Genomic DNA, 27196 nt, shown 5'->3' with positions numbered 1-27196 from the left:
AGTCTAGACTGCGTCCTTGGGAATTTTACTTCTGTAAGTAGGCAGGAATTGCAGTTTTTAACCTATATGTTTGGGGATTCTGATACAGATAATGTCTCTTGGTTCACTTATTTTTAGAAAGAATGGGGAATATTATCAAGAATCCTTGAATGGTTTGAAGCAGAGGAATGACATGATTGAATCTGCCTTTAGGACATGCTTCCAACAGGAGATAGATGGCAGGTTATAGTGGTAAAGATATGACTATTGTATTTTTCACTTTGTATGGATAGCTTATCAAAGTTATTCTGACTTAATATGCAGATAATTTTGCAGGTATATAATTGATTTAAAAATATTAGACTTAAAATAACAGCAAACTAACTAAATTGCCAAAACAATATCAAACAACACAAATACCAACTACCATGTTATTACAATCCAGCACTTTGGATCCACTGGTAATATCATGGCTATCTAGTAAAGTACAGCATTTTGTCCAAAGTAGGTACTCAATTGATGTTATTGAGCAGGATTGTCTTGCAAGCATTCCTAACTGACAGACAATTTACTGCAAACTAAAGTAATACTATCTCCTTTCCTTTGGCCAGATGGGATGACTGGGATTTAGCCATGGGCAGTGTAATGCACAATATAGTTTTCTTTTTTTTTTTTTTAATTTTTATTTATTTATGATAGTCACAGAGAGAGAGAGAGAGAGGCAGAGACACAGGCAGAGGGAGAAGCAGGCTCCATGCACCAGGAGCCCGACGTGGGATTCGATCCCGGGTCTCCAGGATCGCGCCCCAGGCCAAAGGCAGGCGCTAAACCGCTGCGCCACCCAGGGTTCCCTATAGTTTTCAAGATATTAGTAAGTTGTTATTTTGTTTGCAGGATATTATCCATATTTTCATTTGAATGAGTGTCAGAAAGTTCCCACACATTTTCATTTTAGAGTCTGCATAGAAAACTAAATTTCCTGACTCTACTATTTTTATATCAGAATCATTAAAAATTTTAACCAGAATAGAAAAAAGATAAAATTTATGACATAACTTCAAATTCAAGATCAAATATTGATTGCAGAGAATTAATAAATCCCATATAAAATACTTAGAATACTGTCTGACCCATAGGACATAAACAGTACTGTTTATATCCCATGGAATCCAGGAAGGATAATGGTGACTCTAGTCTTAAACATTTAGAAGTTCCAAGTTGCCATGGAAATGACATGGGCTTTGGATTCACAGACTCTATCAGTTTTTAGCTGTGTGACCAGAAGCCATTTTACTTGACTTTCCACACCTGGAATTTTTTTTTTTCATATATATACAGACAGGTTTATCATTGAGCACTTACTCTGTTAATATGTGTCAGACACTGTGCCAATAGATTAATTTATTTAATCTTATTTAATTATCTCATTTATTCCTTGGAATAAGTCTTTAGCATACAGATGAGAAAAGAAAGCCTCAGCCAAGTGAACTAAAATGTTTACTGTCAAAGACACATAAATGTCAGCATCAAGGCTCAAATCCAATCATGCTTTCACTGTTAGGGATATGGAGACAACATCACTAAATTCTCCTCCCCCAGAAGCATAGAGAAGACTCAAATTCAAATTCCATCTCTATTTTACAAAGTTCAGGCACCTATGTTAAAAGTGTACTGTATTGAATTACTTGATAAGTCCTGACAAATACAAATATATTTTTATTGGATTTATTACTTATCTAAAAAGTAAATATGCATAGAATATACATACACATGTACACAAAGACATACATATTATTAAGTGCATATACTTTTATGTATAAAGCTTCTATGTATCAACTATCTCTAAATATATACTGCACACACACAGAGAACATATATTTGTGATATTTATACCTTTCTCTTTTCTAAAACCATAAACTCCTAGAAAGGACCACATTTTCTTCTTTTCATCTCTGGAACATTGTCTGGAAATGAACCGTTCTCAAAGGTATCTGTTGGATTGTTATTTGGAATGAGCCAAGTGCATGAAGTATTTTTCTTACCTTCTAAATAAACCAATAAAATTGCTTTTAAGCTTAACATTTACCAAATTTTATTAGTTGGTGCACATGTGAAGTGAAGTAGGTACATCTTGATTACAGAAAACTTGTTCACAAAACTTCCCATGGGATTCTATTTGGGCTTCTGTAGTGAGCTGAGTCCTAATACTGTCACGTAGGATTTAAGCCAATTGATCATTCATATAAAAAAGGTTTTAATTAATGGCTCTGTGCCAACCTAAATCAAGATTTCTGTAGCTTACTATAGAGCTTTTTACCTGTCCAACATATTTAAAGATAGCATTTTTGCACCATTCCAACATAGAAAAAAATAAAAAAACCCACCTAAAAATCCCATCTATGCTTAAAGATAAGATTTCTCTTAGTCTTTTTCTACGCGTGTATTTTTAATGACTGAAGTGATATTCTACAAATAATGTTTTACCCTGTGTCTGTAGTTATCATATACTTGTTAGGAATATTGGCAAGTTTCACATTTTTGTTTAATGTGTATGTTGGCTTCAGCATGAAGTAATGTTTCAACTTTGCAGTTTTGGGCTAAGTCATGCTCCTCAATGCTTTTGATGAGCATCTTATAAGGAGAGAGCATCTCATAAAGAACAAATTTGAATTGCATGCTAGATTTGAATAAATCCAAAATTCTTTGCTTTCTTTATGTATGTGAAGCAACAGGGATTAAGAGGACATCTGTGAAGCAGCATATTGTGTGCAGGGAATATTCCTATGTATTTGAAGTACTTTGGTGTTTAGCTTTTATTTTGCCCTAACAGTATTTCTTGGCTTATTGTTTTATCTTACCTTGTTTAGGTATACCTTTCTACCATACCATCTATCTAAAATAATAATGAATGTCTTTTTTCTCATGTGAATCCATATGTCATATTACTGTGTAATACTGAAATATAATTTGTAGAGTATTTAGTGAGACTGAACTTGGAAAAACCATTATGCCAGAAAATAGTCTTCCAAAATGGAATGAAATATTTCAAGAAACTTTTTGCAGAAAATCATTATTATGCAATGATTACATGAAGGTAGTCAGTAATTAAATGAAATTATATTTAGTATTATGATTATACAAATGATTTTGTATTATTAGAAACCATGGACTTTCACTTTTCAATTGTTTTTATGGAGTTACATTATCATGAAAGTTTGTTAAGTTTAGATATTTAGCCAAATGATTGTTGGCTCTCAAGAATTGGGATCCAAATATTTAAGTTGATAGAGAGAAAAGCTCTTTTCTCTGAAACTTCCCTTTTTATTTTTTGTCTTTATATTCTGTATTATGTCTGAATCAAATACTTTATTTTGAACATTGCATTTTATATTTCTTTTAAGTTTTTCCTACTTATGATATTTCAGCATTTGTTTTAATTCATTCTTAATTCATTCTTAAAAGATGAGAATAATTTATAAAAAAAGATATTTTACATGAAAATGTCATTTTAAATGGAATTATCTTATTAAAAATTAGAGTATCTAATGTTACTTTGTGTAATTTTGGATGCAGATATACAAAATAATACTGTAAATACATAGTCATTGAAATGAGTATGTGATTACATCTATGATATATTTCTATATTCTAACAAACATCTATTGGTTGGAAATATATAATATTCTTTTTTACTTAAATATTTTATTTATTTATTTATTTATTTCAGAGACAGGAGGGCAGAAAGAGAGAGAGAATCTCAAGTTGACTTCATGCTGAGCGCAAAGCCTGATGCAGGGCTAGGTCTCACAACCCTGAGATCATGACCTGAGCCAAAACCAAGAGTCGGAAGCTTAAGCAACTGTGTCATCCAGGCATCCTGAAAAATATATGATATTCTAACTAAAGTTATTTAGGAGTGTATCACAAACCTTTTTCCTATTTATTTATTATAATTTTCTTAATATTGTTTTTGAATATAAATTTTGTGGAAGTTTTTTTTTCAGAATTTTACTCTTATGATGATAATATGCATTTATACATCCCCTGACTTTTAGATTGTTAGTTTATTAGATTTCTAATCCATATTACCTGACTGTGCATAGTCAGACATTCAGGTATGAGCAATGACTCTAAATTACCTATGATGTACTTTGTTTATATTACTTACTCATAATGCTCTTGGCTGAAAACTGAAGTCAAATTATCTCTAGTTAATTATCAGTATTCTGATTCTGCCGATTTTCAATCTTTTGACCTTATCTCCTCACAGACTTCAAAAATTTACTAATGTCAGAAAAAACAAAATTGAAGTGGAATTCCCAAGATGTTAGTCCGAGGAGAGGTCATTACCACTAAAGGCCAGCTTTTGTTCAGCTTCTTACACTAGGATTGTGACAATGAACCAGTAACGTTATTTCTCTGGGTTTCAGTTTTCTTATTTGTAAAGGAAAGCAGCCTTGTAAAATTTCTAAAGTCTTTCTAACTCTGAAGCTTTTGAGGGCAGTCATTCTGTCTGTATTTTATAATATTTGCAGTGCCCAGTAGAGTGCTTAGCATATTACAGGTATCCAATCAATTGGCTGATTGGCTATATATCAGACTATATATGCTCAAAGCATGAGATAGATGACCTAAAATCAAGTAGCTTGAGTATGTACTAATCCAGTAGAAGCTGAAGCCAAAAATGATGTTGGAATCATTCTAGAATTCTGCATTAACAATTGTAGAATTACATTGCTTTTCATTACTAACTTTAAAAATCAGATGTGGATTCTATACTTTAGGATCCCAAATCAAGTCACTGTTTGTATTTTGATATTCTTTAATACCAATTTTGCAATTGCCTATAAGAAACCTGAATTCTGACTAGTTTTTTTAAAAACTGAAATTGATGTATTACCTAGAGGCAAAGCAAAACAAAAATATGATTATCTCTTCCTCCCTGCCCCCCAATCTCTCCACTCCAGCTTCATTTTTCTGAAGAACAGCCAAATTTTACACTGCAATTTTCAAACATAGACCTGGCTTCATGAATTTATTCTGGCCGCTTGAAATCAACGATCTCCAATCTCTTCATATTTGCTAGATGTAGCTTAGAAGTTCAATATTTGCATTGACTTCTAAACTGATAATCAAGACCGTGTGTGTGTGTGTGTGTGTGTGTGTGCGCGTGCAACATATTGGAATTATTCAGACATTCAAAAATTTAAAGCACTCTGAGGAAAGACTGCAAACTCTTCTGGAAACATGAACCACTTGAAGCACTTCAGTAATTTTCAATTGCTTTGTGATGTGCAAGCAAAGAACCTTGATCACTTTCACACTGAAGCACTTAAGCTCTCTGATAATTTTACACCCTCATAGACATTTTCCAAACATCATCATTTCCCCAACTGAAGTGGTTTTAAAAATATGTGAAGTGTTTCAATAATTTTAAATTATCTTCTATGCCACAAGCTCACACCCTGATCACCTCCAAATTTAAGAGCTAATAAAATTTGAAGTAGCCCAATTTTTTTAGCTACATATTGTGATTTCAATTGTTTTATAAAAGCTTTCAATTTGGATTGGATAGACTGCACAGTAAGTAGTTCAAGACATATGAAATAAATGTAATTGTACCAAAAGCACATTAAAAATGCAAATGTTAGAAAATGAGCCACCTTTCTGGTCTTAACCTTTGAATAAACTGCATACAAAACATATTTCAATGTTTTGATTTAAAAACATCAACCATAATATTTTTACAAAAAACAATTAAACTCCATAAATCAGTATGTGAAGTAGAAGATTAGACATCAGTTTCAATAATGCTTATTGGGAAATAAAATGATATTTAAGAAATGCATATATATATATATATATATATATATATATATATGCCCTATGTAGAAAGTGGCATATAAATACATATGTGTATTTATTAAATATATATATAAATGCCCTATGTAGAAAATGGCAAGCATAGTTAGACATGCCTATGGTTTCCAAATTGAGAAAACTTTAGATCCTTTGAAACAATATCCAGGAAGAATTCTTTAAACCAAGTAACTTATAACTGCAGAAAACAATAACTGAATTATTTGATACCTTTTTTACTTTAATTCTTAATGTTCTCTTAAATGCTATGCATTAAAAAATATCGATGTTTTGCTTTATTATCTGCAAATAACATTTCCTCCACTCTTGCAGAGCTCAGACTTCATTTGATACTTACTCACTGGTTTTGTGTACTTCCCAGGACATTGCTGGGACAATGAAGGCACACAGGAAGAACAGGAAATTGGGGTGTTGGAGAGGAAAGGTAAAATGTGAAGTCCATAGAATCCTTGAAGGTGGCAGTTGTTGACACAAGGATAAACAATGGTAAATAAAAGTCAAGCAGATACATTTGGTTCTCCTCTAGTATAAAAGTTCCATTTATAAATATGGAAATTGAAACTGAAAAGAAATTAAGTGAATTTCCCAGGGAGTCCCATTTTTATGATAAACAAACAAACAAAAGCTGGATTTCTGACTTTGAGACTCCCTCACATATTCTTTCCCATTGTCGTTAACCAATAACTTAGGATGCTATTCCATGATATAAGTGGACTCCCCCTTTGTTGACGATATGATTAAATGAAAACTCATGGAATTGTAATGCTAGAAGAAATGTCAGGCTTCACCTCACGTGGTTCCATCCTTACATTTTATAGAGGAGAATGTACAGCTTGGAGAGGTGAAGTGACTTACAAGTGGCAGAAGTCTGACAATAATTCAGGTCCCTGACTTATGTTTTGTTTTGATGACTGGTGTTGCAGATGCACCCTGTTCCTTTAGCACAGTTTCTTTGTTGTATGTCACTGTGAATGGGAATAGACAAAACATCCTCAGGCACTTGGCTGTGAAGCATTTTTCTTTTATAAGAAATGTACTTAGAGGCCTTTTTACTTATACTTTAAATTATTTAACCAATTAAATTGGAGTTCATTATAAGAAGATGAAATGTAAAATCATTGCAAAACATTATTTTGAGATAGACATAATTATTTTATAAGTTTTAAAGTTAATGACATTTTGGGAATGATATTAATATATATGAGTTTGATGGTAGAAGGGATTTGGTGATTGTGATGTAGTTTTAGAGTATAGGTGAGGTTTGATGGGGTGAGGTCCAGAGCCTACAACCATGAAAGAATTCTTGAGACATCTTTGGTGCAAAATGATGGTTTTATTAAAGCATCGGGATAGGATCCATGGGCAGGAAGAGCTGCGGCCCCCAGCTTGTGAGGGGTGGCTGATTATATTCCTGGGAGTTGAAGGAGGTAAGGAAAAAAGAGGTTTTCAAAAGAATTTTTTTTTCAAAAGAATTTTTGTATGCTAAAGAGGACCTACAAGATATTGGAAGCCTTGTCATTATCAAATTAAGGTTGTTTTCCCCTCTAGTAAAGAATTAACATTAAGATACTGGGCCTTTCCTTCTGGAAGTTAGGTTACTGACAAGAATGCTTTTTCTTGTAAATCACTAAGACATTTTGTAAACTGAGAGAGACTCATGTCTATAGGACTATAATCTCTATAAGTTAACTATTTGTTCTTCCTTTTTCTTAGCTTTAAGGCAGCCAGGAGTGCCTGAACAATGTCACACATATCCCACCTAGGAGTGGGGGTGTTTGCAGGGTGTGAGCTTGTGCTTTGTCCTCAGCTAGCCTCTGTTCCCCATCCATTAGAGACTTGTAAAAAAAAAGGGGGGGGGGATATTGTTTAAAACTAATAATTGGTACTGATTTCATTAGTATGGTAATTATGCTGTTATTGTGACTTCCGTTACCTCTATAATTTAATTTTTAGCCTTTCAAAAAAGTTGCTTGTAGAGTCAAAATGTGATCATCATACAATATAAAGGTGAGAATTACAAAATTTACTTTTCCACTAGATTGACAAAAAAATGAATTAGACTGCCACTGCTTCCTATGGCTATTATCCTTTACAAACCAGTTTCTGTAAATAATGCCCACTGGATCATTACCTATTTAGGAAGTAATTTTAATTATTGAGAATTTTACTCACAAGCCTCCAAAATCCTATTATCTAAAATGTTATTACATAAATGCAATATGAGCCTCTCTTTTGGGGTATAGTAAAGGGCAGAGTTATACAGTAAACAGTATAGTTTATAACAGGGCGGCGGCATGTGAACCTCTGTGCATATAGAGAAGGCTCAGGGGACAGACATATCGTAGTGAGAAGCTATTAGAGGAAGTAAAACTCAGTCTCACCAGGCACAGATACCAAGGGACTACTGGGAACCTGAAGAAATATATCCTATAACAGAAGTAATATGTGCTTCTGATGACTGGTGTCATCAGATAAAGAAGTCTAGAAAAGCTGTCTGTTCTGGCTAATAACCACATTGTCTGCAACTCTCTGAGATTCAGCCTGTGAGTCATTCTACTGAGGAGAAAGTACTGGAACTGGTCCATTCCAGAAGTAGAAATAGAACTTCCCGTCTCAGATATATGCTAACATAGTCCCCATTGATTTCTGGATATAGATTTTGGAAGACACTCGGGAGTGTTGTTGGGTCTGCCTTTGCAAGGGTTAAGGCATAAAATAAGAAGATGAATGCAAATTTAAGAATAAAATCTTAATTATAATTAATTTGTTAAAGAGATGTATGTATGCTCATAATTTAATTCAAATCCGATAGACTACAAATATTACACGTGTACCCAAATTTCATCAACCAGGATTCACCATGGTTAATTTAGGGTAAGTAGGTTTTCAAGTCAGCCTTTAATGCCCATATTTAGACAGAAGATGAAAATGATTGAAGATGGCTAAACAGTTGGATAAGTAATAGATACAGTTTATACAAATGACATTTTAAATATATGAACTTAACTGAAGAAAAATAAACTAAACTGATGCTAAAGTTTTTGCTGAAATTCAAATGAGTTGTTGTCTCTGTTAACCACTATAGAGGTGATTTTCAAACGTCTTTATTTCCTTTAAGATTACATGATGATGAAAAATATTAAGTTTATTAAGTTCAGTATCATTGTTTTTAAAGAAATATGTTTTAAAGATATGTGACCACCTGCTATGAAAGATAGGATGAGGAAATTAGCACTATTGGACAACCTAGTAGCCTTTCCTCCACCTTTTCCTTCATCCCAGATCATTTACTCCATCAACGTTTATAACATGTGCAGTCTCTTCTGAAGTTGGTTTTGTCATGGTCCCTTTGAAGATCCTTTCTTCCATTTTATTTTTAAAATATTTTTAATTACTTTCTAACTTCAGTCTCCCAAATAACTAATTACTCAAGCTATTTGACTTTTCTATCTCTCTTGTATACATTTTAATTTTTTAATTACTTTTTCTGTTAGTTTCCTTTTGTTTTGAATAATTATCTCAGGTCTCTTTCTGATGCTTCATTTGTTTTCTGTGACGTTTACAGTCATATCTGTACAGTTTGTTGCTTTACATATAACCCTTATCTTTGTAATAATTTAATTTTTCTTTATTTCCTTTGGTAAGCTCTGTTAAGCCTCTTTTCAACTTATTGTTTTATGACATAATTTTTCAATCTATGTACCCTCTGCCTTTTCCTTTTTTTAAGGGAGATCATTTTTGTCTACTATTTCTTTGAGACTGAAGAACTATCATTATCAGAACCTTTGCCCAGTTTCCCTGTGTGATTTTTCAGGTTATCTTCTTTTAAGCTTGTATTCCTTTTCTTCTTTGATTTTACATTCTATTTATAGAAGTATTATTGTTATGTTAACAATTTTTATTGTGGTAAACAGAATGGTCCCTCAAAGATGGCTGTTCCCAAATACTTGGAACCTGTAAATATAATACATCATACAGCAAAAGGAATTTTGCAGATGTGAGGTTAGCAATTTTCAAATAGGGATGTTGTTATGGATTCTGCAGGTAGATTTAATGTTAGTGTATGAGTCCTTAAAGCAGAGAACAATTTTCAGCTGGAAGCAGAGAGATGCAGCAATATTCAAGTGTGAGAGGATCTCCATCTGCCATTGTTGCAGCCGGGCACAGGGAAAGCATGAGAAAGAATAGAGGAGCAAAGACCAGCCCCTAGCTGACAGCCAGCAAAGAAATGGGCCACAGTCCTAGAACTACAAGAAACTAAATTCAACCAACAACCCGAACGGGGTTGGAAGTAGATTCTTCCAATTACATACATTAAGAGTGCCACACTTTGATTTCAACATTGTGAGACCCTATGCAGAGAACCTAGCCAAGCCTATTCAGACACCTACCCTATAGAAATAATGAGATAATAAATTTGAATTTGGCTGCTAAGTTTATGACCACTTATTATGGCAGCAATGGAAAACTAATGCAATTAGATATAGCTATTTTTTGGTGGAGAGTTTTGAAATGGGTAGCTTGCAGCTTCTAGCCAATGATGTTTTTTCTCAAACTTTGACTATGTGTGGAATTTCCTTTACCTGGGCAGATATATCTCCTCCCCAACCCCCATTTTGTCATGTAAGGGTTTACAGGGGCAAGGGCTGTCCATCTTGCCATGGATCATTGCCTTCTGATTTCTTTGCTTTGGCCACAAGGGTAGGTGAAGACAGAAATAATATAAGGTTGGCTTGTCTCATTCAATATCTTCACCTTTCTTCTTTTCTTCAAAGTTAAACTGGTTCTCTGCAGGGATATTTGCTGCTTGTCCTGAAATAGACTCTATCTCTGTTAAGTGATCCTTGAGAAAGTCTTCCAAGTTTAGAGAAATAATAATCTACGGGAGTTCTAAGAAGGCACACCTCGGGCTCTAGCCTCCCATTGCATCTAAGGCCAGACTTCACAGATCCCTTCCTAATTGCACTTCAGGTTCCAGCATTTTCCTAATTTTTTGTGATGTAAGGATTTTTTTTTTTTTTTTTTGTCTAATGTTTTCCATCCCTCTCCTTTAGGAGTAGTGATGAAATGTAAAAATTTCTTCCCTTCCCAAACTTTAATTAGTTGTCAGTTAGTGGGTCAATACAGGGAATGAAAAGGAGAAGATTTGGTACTGAGAAAAGAGTAACAATTGGAGAAAACAATTTGATAAATAGATAGTACAAACCAAGAAAAATCCAATTTGCTTTCAACTTCTTTTATGCTTTATTTTATTTTTAAGATTTTATTTATTTATTCATAAGAGACACACAGAGAGAGAGAGAGAGGCAGAGACATAGGTAGAGGGAGAGGCAGGCTCCCTTCAGGAAGCCTGATGTGGGACTCAGTCCCAGGACCCTGGGATCACGACCTTAGTCAAAGGCAGATGCTCAAGCACTGAGCCACCCAGGTGCCCCACCTTACATTTTAGATTAAAATTTTCCCTCAATCCAGATATTTTCTTCCAGAGGTTAGTTTCAATTAAAATGGTCATGACACACATATACACACATGTAAAAATAGCAAAAGAACAATAAAAAACAAATAAAAACAGCACCAGAATCTCAGAAAAAAACCTTAACAAAGCAATCCAAGCTCAGACAAAAAAAAAAAGTGATCAGATATAATTGAATTTTAATATTACTGCCACACAATTTTTTAAAGTTGTAATAAAACTCAGCAAAAATCTATCACCTTCTAAGTACCAGAACACTATTCTCTGTGCTGAGGTCATCAAGGAATGAAACACAGTGTCTGATCTATTAGCATCATGGTTTGGGGAAGTGATGGAGACAAACAATAAGTAAACAGATTTATGTCAGCTCATAATAAAGAAAAGAGAGAACTTGGTGCAAGAGATCCTAGTTCATAGAATGTGTCCAGAGAAGCCCTCTCTAAGAGGATGACATTTAATAGACCTAAAAGAAAGAACTATATCAAGCAGACAGAAAAGCAAATGAACTAGCCCTGAGACAGTAGTAGAAGGCTTCCCATGTTTAAGGTCACAAGGACCTCTATGTAGCCAAAGAGCAGGAGAGTGATGGTCAAACACATGTTACAGATGAACTCATAAAAATAGTGATTAAGTGGCTCAATCAAGGGTCTTGTAGACAATTGTCAAGACTTTGTCATTTTCACTCTGACGTGAGGTGAGAAGCGAATTGGAATGTCATGGTTTGACTTATGTTTTGGGGGGATCTTGTTGGTTTCTATACGGAAAATAGAAAGTGGGCAAAGGCAGAGGCAGAGGTAGTAAACTAATTGGGAACCCTCAATGCAGATAGGAGGTGGCCTGTACTTAGTTGTCACAATTGTAATGGTAAATAAGGCAGATTCTGGATATATCTTCAAGGTAAATCCAATACAGATAGGGTTATGGCATGTAAGGGAAAGAAAGAAATCAAAAATGTTTCCAAGGTATTTGATGGCCATGTGGATATGTCAAAACATTCTACTCCCTAAAGGAAAATGTCCATACTCTTCAGTATAATGTTTAAGACTACACTGAATGTCACATTCCTAGGCCCTTTTAATCTTATTTGTCACATATAAAAGCTTTATTACATTCTGCAGAGTGCTTGGTGGAAGGTGTCCATATGGGCTGAATGAATGAAAAAGAATTAATTTAACAGCTATAGATTGTGTTAGAGAAATGTTTTGTATACACATACATATGTAACATAATATATACTGAGAGATTGTTGCCATAGCAATATGAAATTTGATAGCATCTAAGACAATTTCTTACATATACTTTATAAAAGAAAAGAAAATTTTGTGTAATGCGGCATAATTCAAATCCTGCCAGAAGCATGCTATGCAGAAATAATGATGACAATATTCAGTCCAATAATACAAAATCAATAGATGTTATTGAACTACCATCTGAAGCAAATTTAGAACGCCATTTTGTTGATTATTAATTAAATTGACATGTGTCAAATTAAAACCAAATTTTTTCTTTTGCTTGAAAAATTATTAGTAGTCCTCTTCTCATAAAATACTGATCAAAGTTAAAAAATGGAAATATCAGCAAATAATCCCATCAGATATATATTTAACGATGAGATTTGACTTTTTTTAAAGAAAAATCTGGTTGTCTATATAAATTCCATAAGTAAAGCTTTTGTAAATGGTCTCTTAACTCTTATTGATCATGACCTTGGCATTCAAAGTCTAATTATACTAAAAACTGCCCATGTCTCTTGTGCACTAGAAAATCATTACCTAAAATTAATCAGTTCTTCAAACACACCATTCCTAATTATCATGTGGTTATTGAGATAGTATGCAATTTAGAATATATATGGTACTAATTTCAAATACCTTATATGTATAAGTCATGGTATTAATATAAAGAAAAATGTGTACTATACTTTTAGCTTTATACCACAACTTAGGATATAAACCCAAAACCATGGTTTATGTCTAAACATAACATTTCAATAATTAATAATAATATATATATTTTTAAATCAAAGCAAAATAACATTTTTGAGTGCTTAGCATGTGCCAGTAGCCATTTTAAATACTTGATTTTAACAAATGCTTATTAGCGCTTATTCTATTTTTTAGCAAGTATTTGTGTAACACTATGTTCAAGCCCTATTGCAAGCTTTTTTGCAATTATCCCCTCATCTAATCCTTATGATTCCATGAAACAGAACTGTTATTATAACCTCTATAGAAATGAAGGAAAATAAGTACAAGAAGTTACCAGAACTGTCCATAATACCACTGTTCATCAATAATATATAATATTGTAATGTGGTAGCAGAATTCTAGGATGTACCCCAAGATTCCTGCTCTTAAGTATGGGTAGGATTTGTGACTATGATAGAATTTCACTTCCACAATTAGGTTATGTTATAATGATGAATGTGGTGATATTTCACATATGTAATTAAGGTCTCTCATCCAGTTGTCTTAAGTTCATCAAAGAGGAGATTTTCCTGGGTGAGCCTGACCTAATCGTGTAAGTCCTTTAAAACAATCTAAGCTTTGTCTGAGTAAAAAATTCCAAGCAATGGGGAAGTTCACCCATTGGCCTTGAACCTGCAAGCTGCCATGTTGTAGAAAAGATCACATGGCAAGAAACTGGGCAGCCTCTATGGTCTGAGGGCCTTCTCCTACAGTTGCTAAGAACAGAATTCTACCAATAATAGTAGGCTTGGAAAAGGACCCCAAACCTCAAATGAGAACTACAGCCTTGGCTGGCAGCTTGATTGTAGGCTAATTAAGCCCTGAGTGTAGAAGGAAGTCAAACCATCCATGGACTCTTGACCCAGAGAAATTGCAAGATAAGTATATGTTTTTTTTTTATGCCAGTACATGTGTGATGCCTTAATGGTGACTAATACATGGAGGTGCCTGGGTGGCTCAGTCAGTTCAGCATCTGACTCTTGGTTTCAGCTCAGGTCATGATCTCAGGATCACAAGATTGAGCCCCTCATGGGGTTTCATGCTAGGTGTGGTACCTGCTTAGGATTCTCTCTCTATCCTTTTCCTTCTGCCTCTACCCAGCCCCTTGGGTGCTCTTTCTCTCAAAAAAGAAAAAAAAAAGAAAAAAATAGAAAAGAACAGAAAAAGAAACTAATGAATGAGGATACCTTAGGTCTTGAATTTGCCCAGTTATTAGCTTAACTGTTATCCTTATATGCATATCGGGTGGTTTCCTCCACTCAATCTTCCTGCTGATGACAGTGAAGTATAGGTTTGGCTACACACCTCTATGACAAAGTTGGTTTCACCAAGTTTCTGCTTTGAAATATGTTTACTGTTTAGACCATTCTAGTCACTAAATGAACCCAGTAGTGTTTTTTAACTTGTGACTTTTTAAAGAAGATCACATGCTAAATTGACAATAGCTAAGCACTTAGGATGGAAAAACTAAAAAATAGAATAAACAGAATGGAATGGGATAGTAAGAGTTTAAAGATCACTTAAGCCAAATTCTGAATATGATAAACTACAAATAATATGTTGCATGTCTCTGACTCTCCTCCTCACCAAGAAACTGATAAATCTGCATTGTCTCTCAGCCAAAACCCTTCCAGCTTCTTTCATCGTTGGTTCTTCATTTTTTGTTAATTTTCTTCTCTGTCTTACTCTCATTCCATAATGCCTGCAGACATATTAGGCTTTTTAAGCACTATATACCAAAAATACGTGTTTCTTAAGTCCCTCCACCTACACTAACACAAAAACTTCAAAGACAGTGAAAATGTCCTTGACCTTTTTCTAGTTCTAAGTCTGTCCCCACTACCCACGTGCAGTCTTATGCAATCCTGGAGCACAAGATCCTCCTTCTTCTTTACTGTTTTTTTTTTTTTAATGTCAAACCATTGTTGACCAGAGAATGTGTTCAATGGGTTCACTCTGCTTTGTCTCACTTTTAACTTTGCTGTATATGCAAAAGGGAGTTTTGTTTAGTGCCATCTGAAACCTCATTTTAGCAGAAATATATTAAGGCTTAACTTCATTTCTACCTGCAGCCCACAAAGGTTTACAATTGATGCTATCTACTGAATCCCATTTCTTCCGAATGGAGCCTCCTAGCTTATCCTAGAAAGGTAAAGTACCTGCACTGCTGTGTGACCTTTGACTCCATCTAGTAATTAGCTATGTATTGGCTGTCATAGCTCTGCTAAATATCATTAAAATATTTTATTATTATGAGGTTGTATGTGTTTATGTATACATTTTCTAAATAGATTGCTAGGTCTTTAATAGTTGATCAGTAGGAATTCCTTTTCTTTGAGAAAAGGTAAAAAAAACAAAAAAACAAAAAAACGTCAATTTCTACTCTTCTCCCTTCCATATTTGCACATTCATCATAATTACTGCTACTCCATACAGACATTTACAGTTTAGTGCCTAATTGCAAGTACTCACGGTTACTTCATGTTTATGTAGAAGACTGTTCCACTCCTTACTCCTCTTTCTTCCTGATTCTTCACATGAGAGTTTAAAGAGCTTTTTTCCCCATTTTGACCTTTAACCCAGTAAGACTATAAAGATAAGAGCTGTGTTTTCCTTTAAGATCTCTGAAGAGAAAAACACTCCACAGGGTCCTTTATGACACCCTCCAGCATCTTACAGCTCTTATAGGCAGGGACTACGCTGAGTACAAAGCGAGGCTGAATTGAGAGTTTCTTGGGTCTTTTTAAAAACAGGATGGAAAAGCTGGAAAGAGGGTCTATTCTCATCTAAGCATTCTGCTCCTACCCAGAGAATACGATAATACTAGTGCTAAAATGCAAGAAACCCCGGAAACAAAAGATGATAAAAATGTCTGCTCTAGTAAGTGAGTGTGACAAACCTCTGAACACACTTAGATAGTATTTGCTATGCCTAACTTATGTGGTTTGTCATTAAAGAGTTTCTGTTAATAAGATAGAAAACTCATTAATCCCATGGTCATAAAAATGTGAAATTTGGTACTTGAATGCATTTTCTGGTTATAGTTTATGTCTTATAAAGTTAATAATTTATACTATCAGCTGTGTCAAATAGCTATATTAATTCAGTCACCCCATAATATAAACAAAGTCATAATATTATACTAAATACCATACAAAAATTCATAAAATAGCATGCTAGGCTTATTAATGACTTTATAAAAATTTTAAAAGAAAACTAAACTCCATACTGTATTACACTTTGAAGTCTTCATAATTAATTGAATAGGAGCATTTAAGTATTTAACATAACTAAAGGAATAGTTATTGACTCTTTGACCATCACAGAGCTAATACTGTTTATCACATTCCAGACTCTAACTACTTTATATACATTTTCTAATGCCTTCTTCACAAAAACCTGAGACAATGGCTATCATCAATATCATTTTACCTATGATGAAACTGAAGGTTGTAAAGAATAAGTAGTTTAACTAAGGCCACGTAATTCAAAATTAAGAGTGGGGCAAAATTTTAACTTCTAAGCCCACATGCTAAAATACCATAGTGCTGTCATAAGAATATGTTTTTATGTAGGCAACAGTATTATAAGAATTTGTATTTCAAAATTATTCCTTAATTTAATATTTGAATTAAAATTTTATAGTTATTTGTAATAAAAGTATATAGACATTTTATATTGTCTACAAATATGTAAAAATAAAACTCTAAATTAAAACTTACCATTAAGAATAAATCTAGGTGCTTGATGACCTAATTAAAAGACTCCCAGAGCCTATATAAAAACATAATAACAATCTAAAATATCATTCAAATAAGGAATCTTGAAATTTTTTTGGAAGGAGGCAGTTGCACCTATTATTTGTTTGTTTTACTTTTTATAATTGCAGGATAGAATTGCTATCTAAATAATATTAATTTCCATCTTGGCAAATTCAATCACTGTCTTTAAATTAGTTAGTTATCTTTGACCATATCTTTCTAATTTTATTTAGTTGAATTGTCATAGTGGCAATATATGATAGACTATTTTGTATATTTTCTCTATATAATAATAAAAATAAAATTGAGAAAGCTGCTCTACTCCCAGTTGTACTTTTAAATAGTATAGCAATACCTCAATATATAAACACCTTCCCAGAATCATAGTTGTGGATATAGAAAACAATGAGAAGAAAAACTTTTTCTGGCTATAATGAAAAAGGAAAATCTTTTAACATATTTAATTTTCTGGTACTTTTCTGATCATTGCTACATGTTTAATCCCAGAAATGTTCAATTCTCATTTAAATATCACCTCCCATCAATCACTAGTGCTTTCTTTCCTGGGTCATTGAGAACATAATAATTCATTGTGTCATTTGAAGGTGTGCTGACCTACTTTCACTAGTTAATTTCAAGGGAAGGATCAGATGTTCCATTGCTTTTTGTAATTGATTTGACGATAGATCTTTACTAGAGCCCCATGACATGATCTGAGGGCATTCTAGGCAGTAAAGGCTCAAGGTCATTATTGAAATGAAAATTCCTCAAATCAATTAGTTGCCTTAACTGAATTGTCTGTTTCTGTTGACTGTCTGTTGACTGTTTTGAGTCAATCAAGACAGAACTGGATAATTTTGAATTTCAAATACGGAAAATATTATCATATATTATTTTTAAAAAATCACTTCAGAACTATCTGTATAGTGCATAATATATCCTATTTTAGCCCATATTTCAAATTCTGTTGATTTCCTTAACCACTTTCAAAGAAGTTAGACAAATTCTTGGCATAATATTTTCTACTTTATAATCATGTTCATTCTTTTCACTTAATTTTAAATGGTTCTAACATAGAGTGCCTCCTATATTTTGAACATGTTTCTGCATGACTCCATTTCACTCCATAATCTTGAAAACACTGATAGGGAAACTAGTGAAATCATCAGATATTTTACAAGCCATACTACACAATCAGTCAGGTACTTATAATTGGAAGTCATTAACAATGAAAAATTTAGGTTCCATTTATCTTGTTGATTTAGTAAAAAAAAGACTGATATGAAGAGAAAAATCACAAATTTATTATCTCTGGAAGTGATAGAACTAAAGGAATTCCAGAGATAAAACTGGTTTAGTTCTTGATTTTCAAACATCTGTGTTTGAAACATCTCCAAACCATGTGTGGAGATGATGTAGATAGATGATAGATGATAGATAGGTACATAGATACATAGATAATGTAGATGCATAAACAGACTAAAAAATAAGTTTGGATTACTCTCTCTATTTTTTCACTTTGGTATTGATGCTATCATGCATGATCTTTCTTATATTCATCCAAAACCTCTTACTTTATGTCAATTTCTCTTCTTAAATGGGGACATATAGAATAATGGCATACTCTGACAGGCCTTTAAAATCCTGACAATAAACCAATTTTTATTCTTCTATCTCAAAGACAGAACTACTCCAATTTCCTTTTCCTGTCCTCATGAGACATATTTTCCATCTCTTAAATATTACTGTTAGGGCTCTGCTTGGAACCTTGTTCAAGTTTCCCAATATTCCTTGAAACAGAGACATCTAATCATTTTGCTCCTTCTTCCTCTGTGATTACTGCTTTCTGTTTATGATCTTCTCTGAGCACTTGACAAAAATACTATACGGGTTTACAGAACCAGTGTTCTTGGTATTGACTTTCACAATAATGAAAATATCAAGTATTTATAGCATATTAATCTTCTATTTGTCCTAATGAGAGCAGTTCATTTAATAATTAAGGTAGCCTCCAAAGACATAGTGAGCAGATATATTAAACTATTTTACACCTGAGGAAATAGATGTTAAGTGAAGTTTAACTATACCCAAAATTAACGATATGTGTCTGACTCTAATTATATTTTTGAGAATTTTGCCTTAGAAGATTTTGTTAAATTGATCATATGCCTTCATTTTACAATGAATAAATGATTTAAAAGATTACTCTTTCAACCACTTGAATATTTTAGGTTTATATGTCCTCTGAAGTTTTAATTCTCAGGATCTGAAAACATTTAATTCTCAGGATCAAAAATGTTAACATTTAGTGTAAGTTTAAACGTTCATGCTCTTGTTAGCAGCAACAGTTGCTCTCCATCATCTAGCTCTGTACATTCTAAAACTAGTATCTATTTGCTTCATTTCAGCACATATTTGTAAATATAAAATGCAAGTGTTTCTTTTTCTTTATGTATATATATATATACATAAAGCATATATATATATATGCATTCATACATACACAAGAACTATCTATTTCACAGGCATGCTCTTTATCTCCTTTCTAGTAACATATTCGCCTAGCAGAATGTTATGTAGATGTTCTAACAGCAAATTTTTTTTTGAAGAATAATTATATGATCCATCTTGGAAAAAGATAAAGGAACTAAATTGCCATTCACATGATTTTCTGTTACAGATACGTCACTCTGCTCCTAACTCATAATAACCTCTATTTGGAGTTCCTTGTGCACTTTGTTGTATGTACAGGTCAAACTGAACAAGCTAAACACAATAAATGCATAAACCAGAGCATAAGGACTTATCAGACTAAATCTTAGAAGTATATTATCTTCAAAAGAGGCAATTATGTCTTGTTCTTAAACATCAGTCAGCATTTGGACCTTTGTTAGCTCTTAGCCTAACACAATTCCAGCCATTTTAACATTTTAAAATATGCTGTAATGGCATTTTTCCAACTTAAATGTATTGTTTTTAAATAGATGCTATTTCCTTCCATTATCAATATGCATTAAAACTGTTGAACACAAACTAAAATATGGCATTTGTAATTTTAAGTGAAACTATCTTTGCATAATTATTTGGTTTGGTGATACAGAGTGTGGAATACGCGTCTTTCCAAACCACATAAATATTCATGATCTGTTTATTCTACTTAAAAATGTAATGTGAATGCATGTTGCTGTTCTTTGTATTTAGAGTTCATTAAAAATATAAGTGTCTGTTCTATGTATTTGAATTTCAAAAAGACGGAAAGAAAATCATACCCTAAAGTAAGTAACTATTCTGCATATTGTATTTTTGTTGTATATTCTGAATATGAAACTTGCATGGCCAGACCCAGCAATATTATTACATCTTATGAAAAAATTCCATACTGAAATCATTTTTAAGCTTCTATTGCTAATTTTATGAAAGCTATCTAGAAGAGTAAGAGATTAGGAAATGCAAAAATAAATTATAATATTAGATGCAATCTTAATATAGTTAAACTCTAAGATGCAAACTAATAAACATTCTAAAACTTGGAAGTAATATTAGAAATCTTTCTACCCTCTGTCCAGTTTATCAGTCCTACAATGGCATGTGGGAAGTAATCCCACATGTCTGCTCCTGTGATTGCATGAGAAGCAATAATCCCAGGGTTGAAAAAATTCCAGCCACTGAGAAAGCACTTGTTTCTGAGGGTTCTTTTTGTTTGTTTGTTTGTTTGTTTCTGTTTTAATGCTCTGTGTTTCAGAACATTACTCTCTAAACTGAACCTACAACTTTTTCCCTGTGAATTTCCATTCACAGGTGAGAAAAATTTGGTCTTTAGCTATACCACAATACCAAGTATTGAAGATTTATTTTGCATAATAAAGCTTCAAATGTGATGAAATTTTATCATCTATATTTCTTTATTAGGTCTTTTAAAAAATCTATTTATCCATAAGTAAGGTTTCAAACTCACATCATCGTATACACTCCTTTTGAGGAAAATAATTTTATCAATGCTCTCAGACAGAGCACTCTACTTCAATATGCATTCTAAAAACCAAATAAGAAATATTAATTTAGACAGTACAGAGCTGTTGTGGTTGCTTACACTCATTTAATTTTTTGTCAACTATATTATACAAACAAATATCGAGTTTCTGGTCAAGTAAATTTCCAAATTTTTTTTTTTTTTTTTTTAGTTCTTGGTAACTTAGATTTCCTCTTGGCTAGGCTTTCTTACATATGTTACGGACAGCTGTCTGTAGACTGGTCTAGGCTGACCTCAGCTGAGACAGTTGAGCTCTGTTCCACATGATCATTCATTCTCCAGTAGACTATCTGATACTTGTCACAACAGAAGCAGGGATCAAACAAAAATAGGAGACTTGCAAATGGCACAAAATCTCATACGACTCCTATTGATTAAATCAAGTCAGACGCAGATCAGAATCAAGGAGTGGCGAATAAACTCCACTTCTTAATGGAAAGCTATTCAGAATCACAGCATATAAGGTAGAAACTCAGGAAGGGGATTAATTTGGCCAAATTTACAATCAATCTACAGCACCCATTGTATTTGTTTTCTATGTATTTGTTTTCACTGCCATAAATGTAGTGGCTTAAAACTCCATCCATTTATTACCTAAATTTTTGTAGGCCAGAAGTCTGACCACAGCTTAATGAAGTTCTCTGTTCACAAATCTAAAATCATGGTGTCAGGTGCATTCTTTTCTGGAGAATAGATTTGAAAAAGATCTGCATAGGAACTCCCTTGGATTGTTGGCAGAACTCATTTCCTTGTGTCTATAATTTATAACTGCTTGTTTTCAAAGACATCAGGTGAGAGGGTTGCTAATTTTTGAGTCTTTGATTTCAGGGACTCTCTAGTGTTTTTCTAAAGGGCTCACCTCATTAAATCAGGCCCACCCAAAATAATATTCTTTTAAATTAATTAAAAATAAACTGATTAGGGACTTTGATTGCATCAAAATCCCTTCATTTTTACCATACAATGCAACATAATCCTGGGAGGGACATCCCATCACTTTTGCTTCATTCCGTAGAAATGGCTCATAGGTCCCACCCATTCTCAGGGGAAGAGAATTGCACAGCATATGGGTCATTGGAGATCCTCAAAAGTCTGCCCACTGCACCAAGAGAATTATATATAACTCTATCAGCCATACCTCTCAGGCTTTACTCTATTTCCACCGCTTTGAGTATCTCAGGAAATAACCCATTCTTTTTCCCTGGATCCTCTGCAAAATACATGTCTGACTTTAAAGCATATAGTACATGTTTACTTTTCAAATGCTGAGGTGATAAGTGGGAGATGATGAGCTATAGTTCAGGAATCTTATCAAATGGTTTTCTCAGTAGGTAGATAAAATTGTTCTGAGTTTGGAGCTCTGAATACCTTGGAGTAGCTACTTCTCTCTTACACTTTCTCACATATCCAGACTTGAATTTCTTAACATCAGTGTTCATTTCACCTTTTATATCTGCAGAACATTCTCCTTGGCAGAGTAAACTTAAGGAATATAATGCGTCCAAAATTTCTATTTTGTTTTTTTCTTGTTCTCTGCCTTTATTGATATATGATTTATCTGTAACTACTGCTTGTTTTGTAATCCAAGAATGTTACTCTGCAGTCCCCAAACTTGTTTGAGTGTCTTCCTTGTCTCTCTTCATTCTCTAAATTACCAGTGGCCTCCCTTATATCGCCCTTTATTGTTGGTCTTCTGGTATTTTTATAAATCATATGACTCTACTGTTTGTCTTTGATTTTATGCTTACTAGTCTATTTGTGAATATAGTTTTGAATACCATTCAAAATCTAAATGAATATAAAAAAATCCCCTATAAAGAAGCATATTTATTTTAGATATCCTCTGATTAAATCAATTGTTCTTTTCAAGATCATTTGAAACTTGAAATTTGAGGACAAACCAAATTGCGATGTATCTTGTTTAGAATACCACTTATGGGTTGAGATCTGGCTTTTCATTGAAATACTCTTAAATTACTTCACCATAGTATAGGGCACATCTTGTACTCTTTCCAGTAATGTTTTGTTTGGTCATAAAGTCTGAAATGGCATTTATTTTTCCATGTTATCAATCACTTCTATTATAAAAACCAGTTACTTCAGCCTAACTAAAATTAAATATATAATTAGGGTTCTCATGATTAAGCCCTTTGTATTTTAAACCATTAAATTTTACAAGAAGTACTATGTTTTAATGAATATTCATCAGATATACAGATAGTTGAAACCCCTATCTCTGTTTAATCTCTTTGTCATTTTGCAATTTGTATCAAAAATATGTCCTTCATTTTGCCTACAAGGCCAAGAAATCTGTATCTTAAATGCACTTCATGACTCAATGAATAGTTTTTTGTTTTTTAAGATTTTATTTATTTATCCATCAGAGACACAGAGAGAGAGAGAGAGAGGCAGAGAACACAGGCAGAGGGAGAAGCAGGCTCCCTCCATGCAGGGAGCCCAATATGGGACTCGATCCCCACACTCCAGGATCACACCCTGGGCCAAAGGCAGGTGCCAAACCACTGAGCCACCCAGGGATCCCCATGACCCAGTGAATAGTTAAGAAAAAGCTACCACAAGTTGAAAATTCAAAATTACTAGCTATTGATATTATTTGTCATTTAAGTTAAAATGCAAATCAGTGATCATAGAGCAAATGAATTTCCCACGTGGTAAATCTAATCAGTAATAAGTTGCTTATGACCCCACACATTTCTATACGATTTGATTCAGTCTTCTTCCTTGTCTCCTCTCAGAACTTGTATTACAGATATTAGGATGATTTAAATGTACTGCTTTTTTACTTCTTAGATTATTCTAATGTATATCTTTCAAAACAGGTTGTAGACATGTTGAATACACTTTTCATTTATTTATGCATGTATGCATATATTTATTCATTCTACAAATATATTCTGTGACTGCTATCATTTTTTTTAAAGATTTTATTTATTTATTCATGATAGTCACAGAGAGAGAGAGAGAGAGAGAGAGAGAGAGAGAGAGAGGCAGAGAGGAGAAGCAGGCTCCATGCAGGGAGCCCGACGTGGGATTCGATCCCGGGTCTCCAGGATCGAGCCCTGGGCCAAAGGCAGGTGCCAAACTGCTGCGCCACCCAGGGATCCCTGTGACTGCTATCATATGCTATACTTGGTTATAAAAGTAAATAAATTATAAAAATAAAAAAAATAGTTGCCCACATGAAACTTATGCTCTATGGTGATAGGAGATAGAAAATAAACAAAATATACACATAAATCATATAGTAAGGTGGAAGTTGATAAGCATTATAAAAAAAGAAGATTGGGCAGCACCACAGTGTTGGGAAATATTTGCAATTTTCAGTCAGATAATTTAGGAAAGTCTATATTAGTTTCCCCATGATAGCATAAAGAATAGGGAAATATGAGAGGGACACATGGATACTGCTAGAGCAATAGGAAGAGATGTAAGCCAGAGAAGTGAGTTCTTAATAGAGGAGAGCCTTGAGTTTTGAGAAAAGAGCACGGTTTGCCTGGGTGAAAGATTAAATTAGGGCAGAAAGGTATCTATTGGTGTGATAATATAATTCTTCATTAGTCATATAGAGATAGACAGCAACAGTTACATTGCATCAGGATTGTCCATACAATACCTGCATCATAGTGAAGTATTTAATGGTAGTCCAGAGATTGGTCTGCTACTATTTCATTTCTGTGAATTTACTCTTCCCAGGAAGGTTGATCGTCCTACTAGCTTTTTGCACAGCACCTGTTCAGTACTATAGATTGTTTTTATTACCCTTTGCAAAAAGAAGTGGAAATTCAGAAATAGTGGAAGCTCAAAGAGGTAGGCTTAAGGTGGTGTCATAGAAAACTAATATATCAAATACTAGTTTTCAGGAAAAAAATATAAGGTTTTCTTAAACAATCACAATCACCAGTGAGCCAAAATCCGCTGGTAAAATTTTAAGATCTACCTAGATTATCATAGCTTTTCATTTACCACCAGGACTTGTAGAGAGTGTCAGAGTGAAGGAAGAGCAAACTGGAGCTATCTCCATTATTCATTCTGATTTATGCTGTAAGCATCCTCATAACCCTAATATTAATCTGGGAAAACTCAACATAAGTCATTATCTGGGAAAGATTAGAGTCCCCTGTATGAGCTTATTCAAATTCCACTTTCTGACACTTGGCAGAGTTTTTGTAGGCTGGGGAAAGTTGAAAATCGCCACTTAGAAGTACCATGCTCTCCTTTAGAAAGGCCATATTCAAATGTGACTTGTGTCCTTTTTATTACGTTATAGAGCCCTATTCTTCTGCCTTATACTCGTAAGTTTTGTCTAGATAATAAATGCTTTTCATTATGGATTCAGATTAATGCTTCATAAAAAATCATAGGGCAATCCAAAATATCAACTAGGTAGCATAGGTCAATTCCACACTGCTCTAAAGTCTATCATTATATTGGAATCCATTTCCCCATTTTAAAAACCGTTCTGGGGGTCAGTAGTAGCAATCAATCACATACTAACTTCTTTCCTCTTTCAAAACTTTGAATTTTCTCCAGCCCTCACTCCTGCTATGTTCTAAGTTAGCCTTTCTTCACTACCAAGATATTGCCCGCATAAACTGATACTTCGGTTCTGCTTAAATTCTCTTGAATGTTTTTTTTTTCCCTTGTCCTGTCTCTGTAAAATGTTCACACAGAGCCGACATGCCTACTGTTCCAAGGGATCATTCAAAAAACCAGCAGACTGTAAACTGAATGGACTCTTATCTCAGAAGGATGAAGGACAGAGCTGGCCTGCTGGGATTTGAAGTGTTGGTTCCAGGGAGTCTAGATATTTCAAGCCAGACGCTTACACAACCCATTTCTCTCTGCCCTTATGACTGAATGCACTAATTCATTTCCCATTCAAAGTGTCCTTCCATAATTTATGCCACACACTGACATGTATTTAACTCTCTAAAATACCTTGAATACAATTTGTTTGAAAGACAGTATACGCAATAAACCATAATGCATTTTTTAAGAGGCATCTTGGAATAAAAATAAATATAAATTGAAGAAAAATGCTTATTAATAAGCACTTATATGACACTTCATGTTTACAGATGGTTTTACAGTCATTTTTTATTAGTTTAATGTGTCAAGTCTCTCTGGGCTCAAAGTGCTACTTAAGTACATCTCTGGACTTTATCCCCCCTGGAGTCTAGACTTGTAGGTCAAATGTTGCAAAGACAGTCTTTCTGGAAAAGTTGTACTTAAAGCTATTAAAGAAATTTTAATGTGATAGATGAGAGTGCATCCAAGACACAGTTTTCACTCAAATGTCTGGTTTTAAGGAAGCAAGAGGAATAAATATAAATGTCTATTAATAGCCTTATATGCAAAGCTGCATCTGATGTTAACATGAGAATTCTGGTTAGCCCATCTGGCTTCTTGCCCATATTTGTAGAACTACATCTTACATAAGAGCATCCACAGGGGCTGGGAAGTATTTCCTGTGGTTCTAGTATAAAAGCACACTGAATGATCTATGTATTTTGTTCCATGTCAGGGCTACTATTGGAAATTGTTACTGTTCCAGAAATGTTCCAGATCCTAAACTGATGCTTGTATTTTTTGGTCTCCTAGTGCAACTAATGTTACTCCTCCTTCTGAAGACTGTCAATTGCCAGTAAGTTCTGTAGAAAAAAAAAAAAGTGTTATGCCTTCAGGAAAGTTTATTAGATAGAAGCTGAGGGCAGATGGTAACACAGTGAAGTTTCACTAAGTTCCACTAAGGACTACAGGTAAATGATAAAGTCTCAATCAGATATGTATTCCTCAAAATTCCAGTATTTGTATATCATCTATATTCCGATCTTCATTGCTGAAAATATTTTGATAATATATTTGACATTATTTCAAAGGTAAATATGAGAGGTCTTCAAATAGATTTTGGTTGAGGAAACTTTGCTAAGAAATTTTCACAGAAAGTCAAAGGACAATCATCATATGGTTTCACTCATATGTGGAATATAAGAAATAGTGAAAGGGATTGCAAAGGAGGGAAACTGAGTGGGGAAAACTAGAGAGGAAGACAAACTTTGAGAGACTCCTAACTCTGGAAAACAAA

The 27196-nt window shown here is 33.7% G+C and overlaps 1 long non-coding RNA gene across 1 annotated transcript; it reads left to right on the top strand.

The window, feature by feature from the left end:
- The first annotated feature begins 1480 nt into the window (after positions 1 to 1480).
- On the top strand, positions 1481 to 26864 carry LOC125753990 (uncharacterized). Its single transcript, XR_007407100.1, has 5 exons — positions 1481 to 1966; positions 3707 to 6345; positions 7813 to 7866; positions 15372 to 15449; positions 26636 to 26864. It is a non-coding gene; the product is annotated as an uncharacterized LOC125753990 (long non-coding RNA).
- The last annotated feature ends 332 nt before the right edge of the window (positions 26865 to 27196 follow it).

The sequence above is a fragment of the Canis lupus genome, chromosome 29 (assembly GCF_003254725.2).
Source record: "Canis lupus dingo isolate Sandy chromosome 29, ASM325472v2, whole genome shotgun sequence".
Classification (NCBI taxonomy): Eukaryota; Metazoa; Chordata; class Mammalia; order Carnivora; family Canidae; genus Canis; species Canis lupus.
Note: the sequence above shows the minus strand (reverse complement) of the source record. Positions and strands in the feature narration are given on the sequence as shown.